This window comes from Nilaparvata lugens, chromosome 6, assembly GCF_014356525.2.
Source record: "Nilaparvata lugens isolate BPH chromosome 6, ASM1435652v1, whole genome shotgun sequence".
NCBI lineage: Eukaryota > Metazoa > Arthropoda > Insecta > Hemiptera > Delphacidae > Nilaparvata > Nilaparvata lugens.
Genome location: NC_052509.1, coordinates 20,105,799 through 20,118,214, shown reverse-complemented (window position 1 = coordinate 20,118,214; position 12,416 = coordinate 20,105,799).

The window sequence follows — 12,416 nt, the reverse complement described above, 5'->3', positions numbered from 1 at the left end:
CACTGCATTCATAAAAATAATATATTGTGATATGGATCAATTTGGCGAACCGGCGTTAAGAACCTTGGTTAGCTGTCATGGGTTCGATTCCCAGACCACCAGCAATTTTTGTTCACCTCACTCAAGTTATTTGTTAATCACATACAATTCATGAGCTTTAATGGACATCAGAGCATTATAATATACTAAAAAAACTTATACAAATGATGTACTTGCAACTGGAAAATAACTAATTTTTTCCAACTGAAGATTAATCCTGTTGGGTTGACTAAAATATTAATTTATCGGGTTTTATTGTAAATCTGTATTCAGCAAATAGATTTTAATGTAATTTTTCATGTTAAAAACATTAGTTTTAATTCTTCAATTGAATTTAGGATTATTCTCAGTTTACATAATATTATTATTATTGTTATCATTAGTAACGATGGCATGTTTCAAACTCATCATAGTTTTGTTTTCAAGAGACATTCTCATTTGATGAACAGTTGATTGATTGTTTTGGCAAACATTATATCGTATGCCCATTACACATTGAAGGAACGTCTTCACAATTTTTATGTTGCCATATGATGGCCGAGATTTTAGAACAATCTGAATTATAATCTTCCACATTATTTATTTCCTGAAGTTAAACTATAGTATTGGATGTTTTGTTATAAACAACATCTTCATATTTCATAAGGAAAGTTTTATTTTCATAAGAGATTGAGATTATATTTTTCCACTCAACTCTAGTACCCCTGTTCTGCTTCTTAAAAGTTGTCTAGATCACTTTAGAATCGGTGCTTTATTACCTAATGTATGGAATTATCCTTCACAAACAATATAGATAATTAAGCAGTGATGTATAAAGTACAATGTAATATTCACTACAGTATCATAGAACAGAATAGAATATTTATTGACTTAACATTTTCAAATACGAGGCCTTGAACTGGCAAGACGTAACTTGTTTGTTGTATGTGATACTTATCATTGAACAGTTTTTATTGTATTGTGTTATCTGGGGTTGCATTTTGTAATTATTATGAAAATAAATTTATTCATGATTATTCGAAAATGTTGAAGTGAATTGTGTTCAATCCCTGGTCCTCCAAATTTAATTTGTCTCGACGTATAGAAATATCAAGGATCAAGGGCAATTCTAATAAATCTAGCAGTGCCCAACCATTTATCTGGTAGAATAAACTTCTTGTAAATAATAAACTCATGTTAGTATCGAACATACATGAACACTTACACAACTTATCAGATATAGTTAATGTAAAAGGCAACATGTAATTCATAAAATATCTACACATTTTAATTGTTATTTTGAAAATGACAAATCTCAATCTTTAATTCCTATGGATAAGTATTTATACAAAGTGACCCGAAATAACTGGAATTTAAAAAAAAAATCAAAAAATAAAACTGGGAAGGGAAAAATATTTCATTTATAATAATTGAAACTTTAAAACTGGCCATTGCAAGCTGCGTACAGATTTGAGTGCCACGAACACGCGCATTTCTCTCTTCATCAGCTGATGCTACGCTTAAGTGGCATCTCTAGGAAGGCTGTTCAAAGTGTAGTACTAGGTAAATTTAACTGATGAGATGGGGAACGGAGTAAAAAAGCATGCTGGCTCACAAACATCGGTCTTCATAGCTCTACTCTCTCTCAATCGATGCGCTCTTTCACACATCAGTCTTCTCTTTCTAGAGAAAGAAGTTCATTACTTCAGTAGCACCACTATCACAATTGACACGCGCACTCACTCTCACATCAGTCTTCTCTTCCTAGAAAAGCCCATTATTATTATTATTATTATACACTGCATTGTCCACTCATTCTGCGGCTGTTCTAACATGACTGATCTGCTTTTGAGTAGCCTGGCTATAGATGGTATTCTATTGCTTCAACAGTGTTATCAAAGAACACTTCATTTGACTAATTCTTCTAAATCGACATACAAGTTCATTAATATATGAGTGCTATCTATATATATAAAAGCGAAATGACACTCACTCACTGACTGACTTACTTACTCACTCACTCGCAGAACTAAAAATCTACCGGACCAAAAACGTTCAAATTTGGTAGGTATGTTCAGTTGGCCTTTTAGAGGCGCACTAAGAAATCTTTTGGCGATATTTTAACTCTAAGGGTGGTTTTTAAGGGTTTAAAGTTCGTCTTTTAGCATATGTATATTCTTCTTATTCCAATATCTTAAATTATAATTGAAATGTCCATACCATATGTTAATATAGAACTATAATCTAGAGAGAGTACCTCTTCGAAACAGTTGTTCTGGTAACTAAATTAAAAATTTTGTCAGATTGGCATTAAGTTGAGTTGACTTTGTTAGGTTGACACCAAGTTGAAGATTGAAATGCATTTATCCAGGACCTCCTAAATACCAATTTATCCAGTACCTCCTAAATACCTATTTAGGAGGTCCTGATTTATCGCGGAAAAATTGATTGGGTACTGCTAGTTCAATCAGAGCTATTCCTGGGAATATTATATTACTACTAGCCGTCAGACTCGCTTCGCTCGCCATATCTGTCTAGCCAGTAGGCTCCGCCCCCTGGACCCCCGACTGGATTGTTCAAGAATGAGATCAGCAGGCTCTCTTCGCTCGCCTGCATTTTTATCATATGTTAGGACGATCCAGTCGGGGGTACAGACTATCCGCTAAACGGATATGGCGAGCGAAGCGAGCCTGACGACTAGTATTATATAGATACAGTAAGTGCTGAAGGCTGTTAATAAAATGGTTCATGCATAGACAAATAAAAATTTTCATTCTTGATTCTTCATTCTTGAGATTTAAATATATTTATTTTGATTCTAGATAGGAATTAATTTTTCCAGTAATAATATTGATTGTAGTACAGAATCAAATATTAATTTCAATGTATTTATGTATATTATCAGGGAAAATCACAAACAAAAAAATCTGATGTGGCGCACTCACACAACTTTCCTTGCCGTTATGAAAATTGATCACCTGACGCCAGTGTTCTCGCGCATCTCAAGTCTACTTATAAACAAAGATCTTAGCCAGCTAGTGACAGGACAATAACGCTGGAGACTTACGAGGTCTGCTATCTCTTCATAGTGAATCATTTGATAGAATCAACAGTTGCCAACAGTTTGCAATTGGATAATCACATTTTCTGGAATTTCGAGTTTATTTTCAATTTTAGGTGAAAATGTTACTGAACATTAATTGGAGAGATTTTTATGCTCAATCTTTTACACTCAATTTTTTTTTTGTTTAAATTGTGCCTGAAGCCTGATAATTGAGAATATAAAATCAAACTTTGCATAGATGGGGCGGAGCTCCTGAAATTTTTACAGATATGAGACTTGTGGTAGTTGATAGAGCTCATTAATGACTATTCCATGTATGAACAAATGAATCAAAATCGTTGGAGCCATTATCAAGAAAATCGCGAAAAACCCTGTTTTTGACAACATTTTCGCCATTTTAGCCACCATCTTGAATCGCATTTGATCGAAATTGTTCGTGTCGGATCCTTATAGTGTAAGGACCTTAAGTTCCAAATTTCAAGTCACTCCGTTAATTGGGGGATAAGATATCGTGTACACAGACGCACATACAATCATACACACACACACACACATACAGACCAATACCCAAAAACCACTTTTTTGGACTCAGGGGACCTTGAAACGTATAGAAATTTACAAATTTGGGTACCTTAATTTTTTTCGGAAAGCAATACTTTCCTTACCTATGGTAATAGGGCAAGGAAAGTAAAATGATTCCAATAATAAGATAATAAATCAAATCAAATTGGTTTTTATTATCCATGATAACATGAAACAGCTGTTATATAGCTAAGGTGAACGTTATATTTACGAGCTCAAAATTTAAGTGGTTTTATTCTTTATTTTGTGAATTTAACGTTTTTTTCATGTTTTTACAAAAGTTTTAATATCAGTCTATCAAAATTTAAAATTGTTTGTTTTATTCTAATCTATACTCTCAGATTGTGATTTGGTGTAGAAAATTGAAATGGACATAACCTATGTATAATATTTGCACAATTTGAAACTGAATTAGGAAATTGAAAAAGTTTTGGGCAATAACCTGTTTTTTTCTTTCCCGATCATTATATTGTTTGTGCTAATCTAATAAATAAATAAATAATTAACAGGGCACAAAAATTCAAATTACACAACAACGCTAAATATTATAACGCTACAATGACTCATAAGCATAGTTTTATTCAGAAGCAAAGTACTTGTGACTGTATTAGCACGATTCAGAACTGAGCTAATATACGGTAGCAAATATTAGGAGAAGTACCTAATTCCTGATTCACCAAAACAAGTGCAGATCACCATGTACAACGGCCTGTAAACAACTGAACAATGGACAGTTGATAACTGTCTATTTTTCTATTTTACAAACAATCGAATTCATTTCTGGTCAATTATGAATTTAATAGAATCTACCGCGCAGGCGCCAGCAGGCGCCTAAACCCAACAAAAGTTATATGAATCTAAGCATAATTTTATTCAGAAGCAAAGTATTTGTGATTCTGCACGATTCAGAAAACATTCCAAACAAGAAGATCGTCAGTCGTTTCAATATTGACCCTATTGGAAACCCCTCCTCACTACAATGACAAGGACGCAGTCTGCGCAATCTCTCCCCCCCCCCCCAACATTACCACTCCTGGACAATGACAATGTACAGTGTCATACTGTACATTAGTTTTTGCATTTCACCTTTCTTCCAATTGAATACTTGTACCCTATTACCACTTCAAAGAAAGTAAATGTAAATGAAAAAAAAAGTGAACAGAGAATTGGCTTGTCTTGGAAATCTTGCAGTATACTAAAAGTATTTTTTTATTGCAGAAATTTTTGTTGAAGCATGAACTTATCAGCTATTATTCATTCATATTATCCAATAACTTACTTTTTATCGAGAATTTACGAATGATTGGTTGTTTTCTAATTACAGTATAAGAAAAAAACATGTAAAACTAATCTTGATCTCTCCAAAACTAAATTTTTCCCGGGTAGTATCATGTAAATTTCTTGGGTTGAATTTGAATTGCCATGCATGGCCGAACATGGATAATAAAGAATTCGATGAGAGAAGAATGAACCAGTGGCGGCTCGTCCTATGTGTTCAATGGTTCATTGAACCCCCAGAATTGAACCAACTCCTATAGAATGATGAATTCTACTCATATAATTATATTTTTATTTCATACTCATGAAATTACATCACAAAATTTTTCATCTATGTAAACTTAACGTCGTTGTTTTGCGGCCGGTGCCGGAGTGGCTTGCTTGAAACAGCACCGAATGGCATGACGGGACGGGTGGTGGTGGAAAGCAGTGTTCATTCCCCGATGTGAACCCAAAAACATGGCTGGGTGAGGTAGTGGAACAGAGGAGGGGAATCGGTTTGCTAGCACGGATTTGGTTCACAATCCTGTCTGAACCATGTTTCCACGAGTTCATCCGAGAGTAGCCGAACCTAGCCGAGGCAAATGAAGCATTCGGTAAACCTCGGAATGAATCGTGAGTATTCGTGATACAGATTCAGTAGCAGTGCCATCTTGAACATACAGTAACCAATAAATTCAAATTTGGTGGCAGTAAACAGTAAAAAAGCGGTAAACAAGAAGTAGAAAGCGTGACAGTTTTGAGGTTATACGGTACGGTTTCGGGTATAATATATACTGTATACAGTTGTGATAGATTTCACAGCATTTTTTGTTATATAAATTTGTTTTGCGTGTTGAAGAATATAGACTTGTAATTTCTAGTGTGTTTCGTGTATTCGTGAGGAAAATTCTAGTATGTCCATTTTGTTTTAGTGAGAGTGTGAATATAATTTATAGAGTGTTAGGTACCGTAACAGCATTTTGATGAAGGAATATGGATAAGGTTCAGTATTTGTTAAGACAAACATTATTAATATTGAGGATAGGTGTAAAATAAAACATGATGGTAGATTTACTCCCAAAGTAAAAATCAAACAAGAAAAATATGAACAGGACAAAAAATCTATATTTGTAGAAAATATGCTTAATCTTTGGGGGGTAATTCTTTAAAATTATTATTGATCACCTTTACACTAGATTATGCTCAATACTCTAAGCTATTTCCTCTTGACATTTCTCCCCAATAGATCATGAGGTTGAACCCCCAAGCTAAAAGATCACGAGCCGCTACTGGAATGAACCATGTCTCCAAAATAGCTGTACAAATAGAATGTAGTACAGATTTCATGTGATATTGAAATGAAATGGGAATAAATAATAATATGGATGTCAAACTACTGTATAAGCATATAGAATAATAGAGCATATTATATGAATATAGTATATAAAATAAAACACAATAGCGCAGACAAGAAGACGGGTAATATCTCATTGAACAAAAACAATCAATTGTTTCGACGACTGAAAACCAGTTTTCCAGTTCTCAGGTGTGAGTGTTTGTACTCACAATCATAGCAGTTGGGACTGTGTTGGTGAGTTCGACCACACTTTTTCGAAAGGCTAGGGAATTGAAGCTTTCTCGATTGAGAGTACTTTGCAGGTACTTCGTTCTAGCGTGTTTCGGACGCTATTTTCCAACCAATAATCATGAAAATGGTACCAAATTGTTCAGAAAGATTTGGACATCTGGCGCCGTACCGCCAAATTTTGATATCACTTATCAATTTTTCCTATTGAACGTCAAACTTTGCCAAATTTTCTCCAAATTCATCGAATTTTAAAGTCATTTTATAGTTGGAAAATTGGAATTTGGCGGTACGGCGCCAGTTGTTCAAATCTTTCTGAACAATTTGGTACCATTTTCATGATTATCGGTTGGAAAATAGCCGAATTATAACATTGCTCTTAATACGAGTATATCTGTACCTTACTGTTTCTGCACAAATACTGGTATAATCCGCTGATGAAAAGTGAAATGTTCGTGTCGCTCGAGTCTGTACACATCTCAAGAGCAATTAATTTTCTTTTATAATTTAAATAATAAAGAGTAATAAAAACTAAAAAAAAAAAAAATAAAAATAAAAAAGAAGAATAATAAAAAGAAGAATAATTAAAAATTAATAATCTAGTGTCTAAGCTAATATAATAATAATTAATAAAACGTATGATTATACGTATGTTTATTATTATATACATTTTATTATAATATACATCTTTATGACAATAAATACTCGCATGCAAGGGAAGCTTCCCTGTACGCATGGAGGAGTTGCTGCAGACCAAGAAACTCTCTTATAGTGAAAAAATCAATCATCGAATACCTAGCATAGCCTACTAATAATTTATCAAGTAATTACAACTAAGAGAAAAATTATAAGGGTTTGAGATATAAAAAACAATACAATAAATAATGAACAAGTTGATGCTCTCTACGAAAGAAATATTAAAATAAAATAACTTTTAGAATTTAGAAATGTGAACTGAACTTGGTTAATTCAGAATTTAGGCAATCACTGAACAACCAAAAACATAGCTTCAAGCGCCTCTGGAAGGAGACCAAAAAGCCACTCCTTGATCAATCTACTGTACAAAAAATACGATTGGCAAGTTCTAATATTGTCAGGCAAATTATTGAAAAATATGGGTCCCACGAACAAGAAAGAGTTTTGGAAATTTCTTCCTTTATGGTTTCCTCCTGCACGAATAGATTCTTGAATATAATAATAATATCTTGAAATATGTGTGGATATTCCTCATTGAATGCTGCAACATATTAATTGGGTTATTGTGGATTTCATTCCGAATTCTCTGTATTATTCATTTCTTATACAATTGGCGACATCACACACTGCACGGCAATCAATGGAAGCTGTGCGAGTATTGTTTAATAAACTTATTCTTCGCCTAGACACGCGGAGCAGGAAAGGTTGTGTCAAAAAATAAAATAAACTTAGCTTCAAGACTAAAGAGAACTTAGAATGAAGAATTTTCTAAAAGTTGAATCATGACTTTAAACTTGAGTTTTAAAGATGGCATGGCATTCAGATTTGAAGAGCTCATGAAACTAATAGAAAGTTTTTTTTTAAGCCAACACTTTAACTTTATGCCTGGGTATGCAAGGCCGTTGACTGTCTAGGCAGCTTGTTAATTTTAGAACCACAGTAGGAAATGATTCTCTTGTCCTACTCAGTCGGGCAATAAGGCGTTTCAATAATGCAACGCCTGTTTAATCGTGTGGCTGGAAACCGTGACATCTCAAGATTGTGTAACGTTCCCTGGCCCCCTATTTTGTCAGATTTGTCAGCCTGCGATTTTTTCCTGGAGCTATCAAAACAAAAGTGTTTACAACTCGGCCAATAACTGTAGTTGAATTTAAACAGAAAATTCGGGATGAAATCCATAATATCCCAGTTGAGAAGTTGCAGCAAACAATGAGTTTTCAAGATGTATGGATGTATAGATTTCATAGATTTAACATAGATTTCAAGGAATGTGAGGAAGTGCTGGAGGAAGCCATCTGAAGGAAGTAATTTTCAAAATATGATAAATGCCATTGATGATTCTGAATTATGGTTTGAAGCTTTAATACGTGAAATTTAATTTTTTCCCCTTCTCACTTATAAACTTAATTTTTTTTAATGCCGTTTTGGTTACCTGTACTTGAGGGAAGATATGAAATGAAATTCTTTGAAATGTTTCATGAAATATATCCATAATTGAAAGTAGTGGTGTTTTGAGAGAGCTGCCTATCCAATAGAAATCGAGGGGTGTGGCCTCCCCCCTCCACCCCCCCAGCCGCAGTCGGCCATTTTGGCCCCGCCCCCAGCCAATAGGAATCAAGGGGCGTGGCCACGCCCCCCTCCACCCCCCTGCCCTAGTCAGCCATTTTGGCCCCGCCCCCCTCCACCCCCCAGCCCTAGTCGGCCATTTTGGCCCCGCCCCCAGCCAATAGGAAGCAAGGGGCGTGTTCAAAATGGCGTCCCCCTTCCCTAGTGTAATTTTGTCCCCCACCACCCCAACCAATAGGAAGAGGCGACGGCCATTGTAGCAGGTGTCCATCTGTCATCTCCCACCCCCAACCAAGAGGTTCCCCTACCCAGGAAGTGCCCCCGACGGCAGCGGCGGCCATCTTTGTTGTAGCAGGTGTTCTGACATCTGCCCCAGTTAACACCTGCTTAATTTGCATATTAAAAATATCCCCACATTTAAAATCTTTAAAATCTTTAAACTCACAAACTACTACTAATCTATTTCCCAGTCATATTTTTTTCTTTTTTTTCCTGCATCACTTGGTCGCCTATCACTGAACATTCTTTTCAAAAACAACTCTTGCACCTGATCAGAATTCAAATTATGTTGTACAGCTTCACTCATGTCAAAGATGTACCTCTTTTTTACATATTGTGCAATCAAATAGTATGAAAAGTTGAACAACTGTTCATTTAAATATTTCTGAAAATCTTCACCTTTCATAATCATCTGCATAATGTCATCTTTTAGCTTTTGGTGAGAAGCTGAATTTTTTTCATCAAGTTTCTTTTGCACCTCAGCCAACATAATATTGAATGTTGATTCTAGATCAACTACTTTCAAATTATAATCTTGCCTGTTAATAAAGTTAAGTTTATTTTGTGCAATTAGATTGTCTTTTAATTCTTTCAATTTAGTTTCTAGCAAATCTGTATCAACATGTTTTAAACAATTGTTTTTACTTTGTTGTTCACATAATGTCTTCAATTCATCTGATTTCTGATCAAACAACGATCTACTAACATACTTTAGCTCAATATCATCACTAATTGATTTAGACAATGTTTTCAATTGTGAATCGAAATACTGTTTTTGTTGTGCTATCTCCTTCAATATATCAGACATTGAATGCAATTTACTTTCAAACACTTTTTTAGTAATTAAATCAGACTGTAGTTTTTGGAATATACTAGTTGATATTGCAAGTAATTTGCTGTCTAAATATTTCCTATCTACTAAATCAGATGATTCAGTTTGCAATTTAGTGAATATATTTGTTGATATTTCAAGCAATTTACTGTCCAAGTATTCTTTGTTAACTAGCGGTGATGATTGATCAGACTGTAGTTTTTGGATTATACTAGTTGAAACTTCCTTTAATTTACTATCCAAGTATTCTCTGTTAACTAGCGACGGCGACCACAATGGATCAGACTGTAGTTTAGTGAATATATTTGATGATATTTCAAGCAATTTACTATCCAAGTATTCTCTGTTAACTAGCGGTGACAATGGATCAGACTGAAGTTTATTGAATATATTTGATGATATTTCAAGCAATTTACTGTCCAAGTATTCTCTGTTAACTAGCGGTGACAATGGATCAGACTGAAGTTTATTGAATATATTTGATGATAATTCAAGTAGTTTACTGTCTAAATATTCTCTACTTGCTGCCACTAATGATGATGATGTTGCTTCTGCTGCTGCTGCTGATGATGCACAACCACTGTTTAAAACTAATGGTGCTGTTGTATTAAACACATGATGTGTCCTACCAAATCGATCTATTGTACTACTCACTGCAGTGGTGGCGGCGCTACTGCCCGACATCTCTATTCTTGTCAAGTGTTAAACACATACTAACAACTAAAAGCAACATTGCCACCTAATATAATACCACTTTCTTTCAGTTCTTCAATAATAGAAGCTATTTCAACTGAATGTGATCTATTTCCCGCCTGCTGTGATGAAAGCAGAATATCTAATCTGTCTATCAGTTCATTTGGATTATCCCAGTAGACATACTGTCGACTAGTAGATTCATTTCTTATAAAACCCATACCACTAACAGCTGCCGCTGCATCATCAATCCTAGATCTTTTTCTTTTCCTACTACTACTTGATGGAAATAAAGATTGAATAATTTGTGATTTATAGCCTGTATTTCTCTTTACATAACCGCATCTATCTAAATGAGCAGCGGTGAGCTGCAATATATTACGATATTTTCTTAAATCACGTTCTGTGTACAGTTTCTGGTCAGGCTGTTTTTTAAATAGAAGTTCACACAAACCAACTGTTAAACGATACTTGTTATTATTTTAGCAGCCGCATACTTAGTTACAAATTTGATCAAAGCTAAAGCTGCCTTTGGCGGGGGTAGAGTACAACGGGGGCGGCGGCGGCGGAATAATAGAAGAGAAGGTTGGAAAAATAATTCATCACTACAAGAACAAAGAAGTGCACATTTAGCTGACAAAAAGCAATTAAACATTTAAGTAAGCACATAGCTGGTCAAGGTTTTTATTTAAGACCATATGCACCCTTGTATAAAGGCGGTAGAATCATTGAAACACCTTCACAAAGAAGAAGGACAACAAAGAAGAAGAGGACGAGGAGGAGGAGAGCGCCAAAGAAAGTGAGAAAATGAAGATTAATATACAAGGACCACTGTCAAATTATGATCTACAAGATTGGGCTGATATTTTAGATATTAAATTGTGTGGTATTTATATGATTGATACATTGCCAAAAAGAATTAATTTAAATGAAAAATCGATCATAAATTTAGACTCGATCATGAACAGTGGAACACACTGGGTGGCTTACAAAAAACATGCACAAAAAGTATATTATTTTGATCCAATTGGTAATTTACAGCCGCCCATACAATTGATAAACTATTTCAAACAACAACCAAATGTTGAAATTTATTTCAATTATGATCAATTACAAACACTAAATAGTAATGTATGCGGTCATTTTTGTCTTTTATTTCTTGCAGATGCGTTATAGCAGACAGTTCACTTGTAGATGTGTATGAAAGAAGGTGGTGGTAAAACAGTAGTAGTAGTACGCAATGGTTGTAATAACATTATCATCTAAAGACCGTAGCAGCAGCAGCAGTTGTCTAATTGTAGTACTTCCCACTGTACTAGAGCTAGACGCACGCTATCAATATGAAATTGGATTGATTAATTTATGGACATACAATAGTGTACCAAATATAATTAAAAATGTCAACTCATCTTTTAAGTATGGTGATAGCTTGATTGATTTGGATACAGGCTCCTACGAAATTGATCGTATAATAAATGAAATAAAGAGAAAATTGAACGTTGATAGTTCAAATCTAATTATACAAGGAAATAATACGACAATGCTATGTGAATTGAAAGCGGATAAAGATGTTGATTTAACAATGAACACATCACTAGCCGATATACTCGGTTTTGATAGAGAAATTCTTGCAGCAAATAAATGGCATTATTCTAAACGTTTAGTATCCATTACAAATATAACATTGTTCCAGGTTACTTGTAATATTGCATGCGGCAGTTATCGAAATGGGCAAGAGGTTCATACAATTTTCGAATTCCTACCAAAGGTTGCACCTGGTTTTCTAATAAATGAATCACCATCGCCAATTATTTACTTTCCATTAAACACGCACAGAATTC